The sequence below is a fragment of the Biomphalaria glabrata genome, chromosome 6, assembly GCF_947242115.1.
Source record: "Biomphalaria glabrata chromosome 6, xgBioGlab47.1, whole genome shotgun sequence".
Classification (NCBI taxonomy): domain Eukaryota; kingdom Metazoa; phylum Mollusca; class Gastropoda; family Planorbidae; genus Biomphalaria; species Biomphalaria glabrata.
The window spans coordinates 39,792,294-39,802,051 of NC_074716.1; the positions used below are offsets into that span (position 1 = coordinate 39,792,294).

At 30.5% G+C, this 9,758-nt stretch overlaps 1 long non-coding RNA gene across 2 annotated transcripts; it reads left to right on the top strand.

Annotated features, from left to right (window-relative positions):
* The first annotated feature begins 2,236 nt into the window (after positions 1-2,236).
* LOC129926567 (uncharacterized) lies at positions 2,237-6,097 on the top strand. Of its 2 annotated transcripts, none has more exons than XR_008778263.1 (4): positions 2,237-2,448; positions 3,668-3,793; positions 4,136-4,203; positions 4,566-6,097. It is a non-coding gene; the product is annotated as an uncharacterized LOC129926567 (long non-coding RNA). The 2 variants fall into 2 exon arrangements; XR_008778262.1 differs by having other exon boundaries at positions 2,238-2,476.
* Positions 6,098-9,758: the final 3,661 nt, after the last annotated feature.

The window sequence follows — 9,758 nt, forward strand, 5'->3', positions numbered from 1 at the left end:
TTAAACGAAATAATAATGTAATAAGTAAAGCGAATGTGTCAATGTAAAAATAGTGTGAATGAAGCTATCAAATCAAAATAGCTAATAGGCTTAAATCCATTTTTTTTTTCAAATTAAAACATTTGCTTGTAGGCCTACATATATTTGATTAAAATTTGAAATGAATAGACTAAATTTTGTATGTTCATGTGTATAAAGTATAAATTAGATCTTGAGGTAGACATAGATCTAAATCTACACTAATCTAGAGTTAAAAATTGGCTTTTATAGAGTTCATTCTGTGCTGTGCATGCGTGATCTTTTTTTATGAATGAATATAGGCCTATCTCAACACGGCTACGCAGCTTTAGCGAACAGCTAACGAATGTATTAAAAATGCTTTAGAAAAACAAATTTGAATGTTAATTTGATTAAAATATGAAATGAATGGACAATAATTAGTATGTTTATGTGTTAAAGCATAAAACTATCTTTGCGAAAAGAAGTTTTATCATCTTAGAGTTCAATAAGAGTTTTAGACCTAGGCCTAGGAATAGACTCAGTAGAGAGATGTGTTAATGTGTAACCATGGAACTATACTAATGGAACAACAGCTCCTAGTTTTTACTAGGGGAGTGCCGTCGCGCATCTTTTTTCGCGCAAGGTGCAATATGGAGAAATTCAGGAGGATGCAAAAGAAGAAATTTACTCCTCCAGTCACTTGGACTGACCTTCAATGAGAGTAAAACTTTCCTACGCTTTATTTTATTAGATCTCTAAAAACTTCATCCATTTTCTCACAATGTTTTGTGATTTATAAAATTTTCCTGAATAAGGGATCGTCACAAAAGTTATTTTTTTAAGGCCACCCCATTAAAATAGCTGTTTTCAGTACTTTCACATTTGGGTATTTTACACAAAATCTGGATTTTTTTTTATGTACATGAAATCATTATCATCTGTCCCGCGTAACCAAATCCTCCACTTTTCCCGGTCACCAATGTTCTTAACAAGATATCAAGAGAGAGAGGCTGGTCCATTATTTGCGTAGTCAAGCCAGCTTTTCTTCTGACAAACCTTTTTTCGTTTATTCTCTTGAAGGATATTTTTTTTAAGTTAGTCTTACAAAATACAATTCCAAACCAACTCATGCAGTTATTGTCTTTTCACAGTATTGAGGAGTCATCCTTTTTGCCAGCCAGAGTGTTAATTGGCAAAAGTAAAAAAATTCATTATTTTAATTTTTTTTAGTAAATATTCACAACTATATCTTTTATATAATAATATATTTTTAAATAATAATATCTTTTATATAGACATGCTTTAATAGATCTAATAAATGATTAACGCGGACCTACCAATATGGGTATATTAATACTTAAATCTGGGTATTTTAAATTTCGAATGCGCATTTTTTAAAAACCGAACTTATCTATAGATCTCTTATATTTAGAATAATATAGATCTACAACACCCAGTCTTAGACTATGGTTCTAGATCTATTTAAAGATATTTTTTTTAAAAAATAACTCAATAGATCTAATAAAGTCATGATTTTTACTCTATTTTCTCTAGATCTAAACCATACATGAGATCAATATATCAATATGAATGCTTATAGATCTAGTCTACGTCTAGATCTATCGATCATCTATACTGTCTATAGGCTATACTATAGCTGTATTGCCTGGCCTGTAGTAGGCTGTAGATCTAGCTAGTACCTGTACTAATATTAGTAGATGTAGATCTATAGTATAATATTAATACTTTTTTATAGTAGAAAGTAGATTTATAATGTATCAATTCTATCTAATCTAGATCTAAATCTAGACTTCACTTTCACATCACATGATCACACTATTATTGATACAGACAGTGAATGAAACGAATGCAGTGATTATAGTTTATACTGATTATACTTATAGATCTACCAGTTGATAATCATCATCATCATAGATAATAATCTAGACTAGTATTCTAGATCTATAAATAATCATAGTCACCGTGATAGTGCCCTTTTTAGTCAATGTAGTCTACGTCTAGATCTATCGATCATCTATACTGTCTATAGGCTATACTATAGCTGTATTGCCTGGCCTGTAGTAGGCTGTAGATCTAGCTAGTACCTGTACTAATATTAGTAGATGTAGATCTATAGTATAATAATAATACTTTTTTATAGTAGAAAGTAGATTTATAATGTATCAATTCTATCTAATCTAGATCTAAATCTAGACTTCACTTTCACATCACATGATCACACTATTATTGATACAGACAGTGAATGAAACGAATGCAGTGATTATAGTTTATACTGATTATACTTATAGATCTACCAGTTGATAATCATCATCATCATAGATAATAATCTAGACTAGTATTCTAGATCTATAAATAATCATAGTCACCGTGATAGTGCCCTTTTTAGTCAATGTAGTCAAGTCAAGATAGTGGAACGTAAACTCGAAGGTTTAATACAATACAGTATAAGCTATGAGTTAGTATAAGATCTAATTATTTTGTTACTTTGTATGTCAATGTCTCAATTAAAATAATTAATATCATCAGCCATATCATTTTAAATATTAAAATATTATAGTAGACATAGATTTCTATATTATAAATAGATAGATTAGATCTATAAAATATAATTTTACAAACTTTAGAAATGATTGATTTTATTTTTAATTGATCAGCCTTCTAGACTAGATCTAGCATCTCTAGCTAGACTCTAACTTGTAGTTTGTAGATGTTGGAATTGGATTGAAATTCACCTTCCTAAATTGTCTCTAAAGTCTGTATCTGATTTGAGAGGCCCAACGAGGCAAGTGTCTATTAGTACTCTGTCTCTTGATCTATCTAGTAGGCCTACTAAGCTAGTGCATTAGCCATAGTGTAGTCAAATCTTGACAACTAGTCTTCTAGATCTAAGCTTCTAGAATAATTAGATCTAGATCCAGTTTAGATTTAGAATATAAAAGTATTTTACTAGCTAAAGTACTAAATCTACAGATCTAAATTCTAGATAGATATACAATATATAGATCCAGTTTAGATTTGGAATATAAAAATGTTTACTAGCTAAAATTCTAAATCTACTGATCTATACTTAATATTTTAGATATTATATGACATCTACAACAAAATATTATTAAGATATAATTATAGATTCTAGACTAGTTATATATGTACATAAAATATATAAATAAAAGATAAAATTTATGCAGGCCTAGATCCCATAAATTTATAATTGATCCAGATCTATCAGTAAAAGTTACCTTCGACGAGAACTTTTACCCAATCTAATCTATACAAGACAATTTATAATCCATGCCTCGCCTACACCCCATACATTAAATAATAGTTTCCATTCCATGCCATGCCCAGACCCATGAGTTCATGAAATAATAAATGATGTGGTGTCAATTATGGATCTATCCCCTGAAATTTAGGACTTTAATATAAAACTCACATATCTAGTTAATTATTTGCTATGACACTCTGATCAACTTTGACTTGTGTGATACATATATGTTTCTTATCAGATTTAATGAATGAAGTTTTGGTGCATTTTAAGGCTACAAAAGTATCATCAGGTGTATTCTAACCATTGGTATTTTTCCTCGCAACATTTCTTTTCTAGTCTGTGATAAATTATAAATTTAAAAAAATGTTTGTAATGTTTCAGTTATTAACAAGTAGAACCATGCCAACCAGTTCTGATGATGTACCAGAATGGCTCAAGGATCATACTTATACTATTTCTACTCTCTGGGCAGACATTAATAATATTGGCATCCATTCAATATTTATTGTAAGTACTACTATACAATTTTTATTTTAGTTATCTAAAAGATATTTTATGAAGTGTGATTTTCATGGTCAAGCAACATCCAAATATCTGGGATGGAATTTAACATTTTTCTCTAGTTTTTTTTTTATAACACTCTTAAGCAAATTCATCTTTCAAGAATGCCTAATATAACTTGGCTGTTGTGCAGGCCATTCCTTTACAATAAACTGTTAGATGAAATTAGGCAAAGTTATGTCTGATAATTTGTATGTTTGATACAACAATGTTTTCAATTTAATATTATTTTTTAATTTTAATGTTTTCAAAAGAAATTAGCCAATATGCCTAATTGTATAATTACAGTTATGTTTGGAAATGGAAGAAAAAGGCATGCATTCCTGACAAGTCAATGATTGGTTGCACCTCTAAAGGTAAGGCATTGCAATTTTCCCCTATGCACTTTTCTCATAAGCTGAAGTACTTGTATTTTTGAAAAACTAGTTTTCCATGAAAATGTAAATCATAATATATGTTACAGTTGCTATTAGATGAGTGCAATGTCCATCAAATTAACTGAATATCTGCCTTCACCTTTAGTAATAATTCATAACTATTAAGGTCAGGGCCATGTCTACACATTAACGCAGTAGCTCCTTTTAGGTACAGACTATTTTTAGAATGGCAAAATTATATAATTATACTTAATAACATATGTAGACGTTTAGCATGGTCAACACATATGTCACACATATTTTTATTTTTTTTAAATCCTTTTATTTATTTTTATAACTAGATAACTTTCTGTTATGAGAAAAGATGAGATTCTTGGACTCCTGCATAGCACCACCAGAAAGGAAAATCCCATCATGTTGCAAAATAAAAGTCTTGGACCAATTTTAATTTAAGATATATATATTATACTGTAAGCTCTATACATATTTATGTGTATCCTGTCATTCAGCCAACAGGTTTGGATTTAGTATTTCTTTAAATCTGTTTGATATTGTACTTGAAAACTATTAATCTGAGCCCCATTAAAACAATAGGGAGTGCAGTGAATGAGTGGTAAAGCACTTGGCTTCTGAACCGAGGGTTCCTGGGTTCAATTAAGACTGGGATTTTCAATTTCAGAATTCAAAAGGCTAGGGATACATGGCAATAGTAAGGAATAAGTTAAGGCAGTTTGGGGATCCATGGCTGAATGGTTAAGTCATGGGTTTGAATCTCTGTGAAGACTCAGATTACAATTTTTTTTAGATTTTTGGGTGCCCCTGAGTCCACCTAACTCTAATGGGTAGCTGACTTTCGTTTTGGAAAGTAAAGATGGTTGGTTGTTGTGCTGGCCACATGATGCACTGGCCAAAGAATCAAATGACCCTATAGATTGTGACGTCTGAAATGGGATTTTTTTTCAAAAGGTGGTTGGTTGTTGTGCTGGGTACATGACACCCTCGCTAACCATGGGGCACAGAAACTGATAAACTTTGTATCATCTGCCCCATAGATTGCAAGATATGTAAGGGAAATTTTACTTTTTTAAAATTAAAATAAGAATCTATCAAAAGTAAACATAAAATATGGTGCATTCTCCTTAAAACTAAAACCTGGTGCGAAGGTTTAAAATGTTGGCAAAAAAAAGCAACATCATATATTCTTAATTCCCTTTGCAAAACTTACTGAGAAGAATATGCATGTTGTTCCCTCATAAGTTTCTTGACAGAGGAAATCTTGTTTATATTAGATTTGAATTAAGCAAATTAAGAAAAAAATTATAATCATTATTTCAAATGGTTGTATCTAAACCTTTTATGAATTATTTTTCAGTCATAAGTATATTGAGATTAATGGATAATCATGAAATTGTTAAATAATTGCTGCTATCATTCCATTGACTAAAGAACCATAATTTTTTTTTTTTTAAATTAATTTCAAAATGATTTTTTTCAAGCATAGAGTTCACATAGATCTTGAGTGAATTTTTTTTTTTATTTGACTAATGCTTCAATTTTATTGTATCATATTAGTTGTTAATTTTTATTACCCAGAATAATGCCTGTACTTCAGAATATTTAAAAAATGAGTACACTATTTTCATGTAATAATGTAACTTGGTATTCACACAATGCTCAAAATACACCATAATCTTTAGGCCATACAGATTTGTATAAATTAACTTGTTTAAATACATTGTAAATGTATATTGTTTGGATAAGAATAAAGTTTTTCTGTAGACAATTATTGTTCAAGATTTGTTGATGCTCCTGCTTAATCAATTATATATACAGGTCATTAGTTTTAACACGTCTGATAATAAATGACAGTACAAGTTAGTGAATGACAATTTGTCATTATTACAGCTGCTTTAGTCCTACATCAATGTGAGGTACCATCCTTTGATTGTGTCATATAACTATTTAAAGCAACATTTTGAAATGAATAGTCTGTAGAATTGACAGTAAATACATTTAAGTGATGGGCTGTGATCTGCGTGAATTGAGAGCTGATAATGTATTGAATTTGTGTTTTTGATCTTTACTTCAAGTAAATGTTAATGAGCAATTAATTTTTAATGAATAAATAATTTAAAAATAAATACAAAAGAACCATAAACATCTACTTTAGTTTAATAATTTTTTTTCATCAGAACAGAATTTCCAACTTTGCATTCTTAAAATAAAATATAATTTATTTAGAGTAGAGTCAGAACACAAAATCATAGTTTAAAAATATTAAGTAAATTAAGCTAAGCTGTGATCTCTTATAAACATTTGTATATAGACTATACACAATTTAATTATTATTTTTCATCAAATTGCAGGAACTAGTAAAACCATAGTCAATGAAATAGTAATACTAGTAAATGAGATAAAAGTAAACTAAATATCATCAATGCTATTGAAGCCACACTTGTTTGTTTTTTTTATCTTGTTTGGTGGACTGCAATTAAAGTTGCTATTAATTTTACTGATCGTCTTAGCTGAAGTGCCAGTGTCGTCTCTTTGAAACCTAAGCTCATTTTCTTGGTAACTGGAAGTCCAGATAATTGGAGTTTCATTTTAAGCACCTATACTTTCCAAAATGGCATTCCGAAAGGCTAAACCTATTTGCCTAACATGTCATATGCACATAAAGAGGTACCAGAGAAATGCTTAGGCGCCAACTTACTTTAACTGAAATAGAATAAGAGAGCACCTGGTTGCATACAGCTTCAGAACGAGACAGCTGGAGGTCACTTACAAAGGTGTGGTATACACCAATGAAAATTAATTGCCGAGGGTAGATGGCAAAAAAAACAAAAACAACTGATTCTACCACAGGTGGACAATGGTTATGCCTGTTCTCAGTGTGGCATAATATGTAGGTCACAGCTGGGGCTGAGTAGCCTCTGGAAACATAGCATTCCTCATAGTCTTAGGAATCAAAGACAAGCCTATCATTTTTGTAGCATAGTTTGTAGCTTCTGTAAATGCATGAAATGCCGACACAAGTGAGTTTGATGGATTATAAACATCTTACTTCTTTGCCTTATATTAAATGGTCCTTCTCTCTGTTCCTCTAGGTACTTGCGTTTATCTAAATATTGATATATCGTAACATTTCATCAAAATAAAAGCTAGAATCTCTGCAACTCGTGTACAAGTCAGAAGTCATCAATAACAGTTGCCATTTAAAAAATAACAATTTAGATTAGTCAAATTAGTGACTGATTATTCGATTCATTTAGGCCTATAAATTTTTTATTTGAATATATAATGATCCTTTACACTTTGTGACTTTACTAGTATACTTTGGAGTAGACTTGTTGAGCTAAAGTCGGAAGTACACATTGAGTTTTACTGTGATCTACTAGATTACTAGATCTAGATCTATATATATTATATTATATACTCAGTATAATATAGTCAATATACTCATATAGAAGTAGAGAGAGTATCTCATCAATAGTATCTGCCATATCGTGATCAGTAGGCGGCTGCAGGTTTATAGATCTATTCCATAACAAAAACCCTGGCTAGATTTAGATCTACTGGTCTAGACATCTAGATCTAACTAGAATTAAACTAGAAAACTGAATTAGAGAAGTAGCTTTCTGGATCTAGAACCAGAATCTATATTATTAATATTAGATCTAGTTGCGTCGAACGCTTAATTTTTGGTTGTTGTTTTTAATAAATGCACATAAAATACATTGTATTTTGGCAATAAAAATACCCAGTTGGTAGTCAAGTAATTCTAATAATTAATTAATGAATGACTATCAGTATTTGTTTTAGATCTATCAGATTCATATGACTATGACTTATTATTTATACTTATTTTGTATCATTCGTCCAAGAAAATCTAGCTCTAGATCTATTTCATTTTAGATTAGGCTATAGTTTGTTTGTTTTTTTTTGGTCATTTTATTTAGGCTACAATATTACGGAGATGAACTTTTTCTTTGTTTCCCACGAGACGTGTATGTCTATAGCCTAGTCCTTTCGATAATAATAATTAAAAAAAAACTATTAGAAATGCGTAGCTTGGAGTGTCAAAACTGTATTAGGCCTCCTATTTTTATTTTTATTTCGTGCAATTTAGTATATCGTAACAAATACGCATTTAGAGGAACGGTAGACAGGTCTTCATCCAGATTTAGTGTAAATAAACCAAACACAGAAACACTGAAAGATTGTATTTTCGGAATTTAGATTCTATTTTTTTGAAAAAATGTGGCATTTTATAGGGTGGTCGAAAAAAATAACTTTTGTGACGATCTCTTATTCGGGAAAATTTTATCTATTATATCAGATAGTCAGAAAATGGATGAAGTTTTTACACATCTAATCAAATAGAGCGTACGAAAGTTTTACACCCATTGCAAGGGACTGACGGAGTAAATCTCTTCTTTGGCATCATCATGGATTTCTCCACATTGCACCATGCGCAAAAATGATGCGCGACGGCACTTCGACTCTCTTTGGCTTTCTAAAAAATTCGAAGCTGGTGTTCCATTAGTATAGTTCCATGGTGTAACCATTTGGTAATGTCTAATGAAAGAATGTTCGCCAGGAAATCTGTAGTCACACAGATATCAGGAACTAATTTATGTAAAAAATGCTTTTGAATAATCTAGTGGATTGGATTTAGATGTATGTTAAACGTAGCTAATGATCCTTTCAAGTTTTTTTCTCTTTCGCTACGAAAATAAAATTAGTTTTGCGAAATGGGTTAACCCGAAGCCGATACATTCATATCTATTAAAAACGAAAAGAGCGATAGCTTTGTTAAATGAATGGGATTATAAAGTGAACAATTAAACGAAATAATTTTTAGTACGCGATTCATGAATGAATATAGATCTAGGCCTGTCTCAACCCGGCTTCGCAGCTTTCGTAAACGAATGCAGTCTATTAAAAATGCTTTAGAAAACCAAATTTGAATGTTTATTTGATCTAAATAGGAAATGAATGGACTATAATTAGTAGTATAGTATAAAACTATCTGTGCTAAGAGAAGTTTTATCATCTTAGTTTACTAATCTAGTGGATTGGATTTAGATGTATGTTAAACTTAGCTAATGATCCTTTCAAGTTTTTTTCTCTTTCGCTACGAAAATAAAATTAGTTTTGCGAAATGGGTTAATTCGAAGCCGATACATTCATATCTATTAAAAACGAAAAGAGCGATAGCTTTGTTAACTGAATGGGATTATAAAGTGAACAATTAAACGAAATAATTTTTAGTACGCGATTCATGAATGAATATAGATCTAGGCCTGTCTCAACCCGGCTTCGCAGCTTTCGTAAACGAATGCAGTCTATTAAAAATGCTTTAGAAAACCAAATTTGAATGTTTATTTGATCTAAATAGGAAATGAATGGACTATAATTAGTAGTATAGTATAAAACTATCTGTGCTAAGAGAAGTTTTATCATCTTAGAGTTGAATTAGAGTTTTAGATCTAGGGATGGGATTATAAAGTAAACAATTAAACGAATTAATT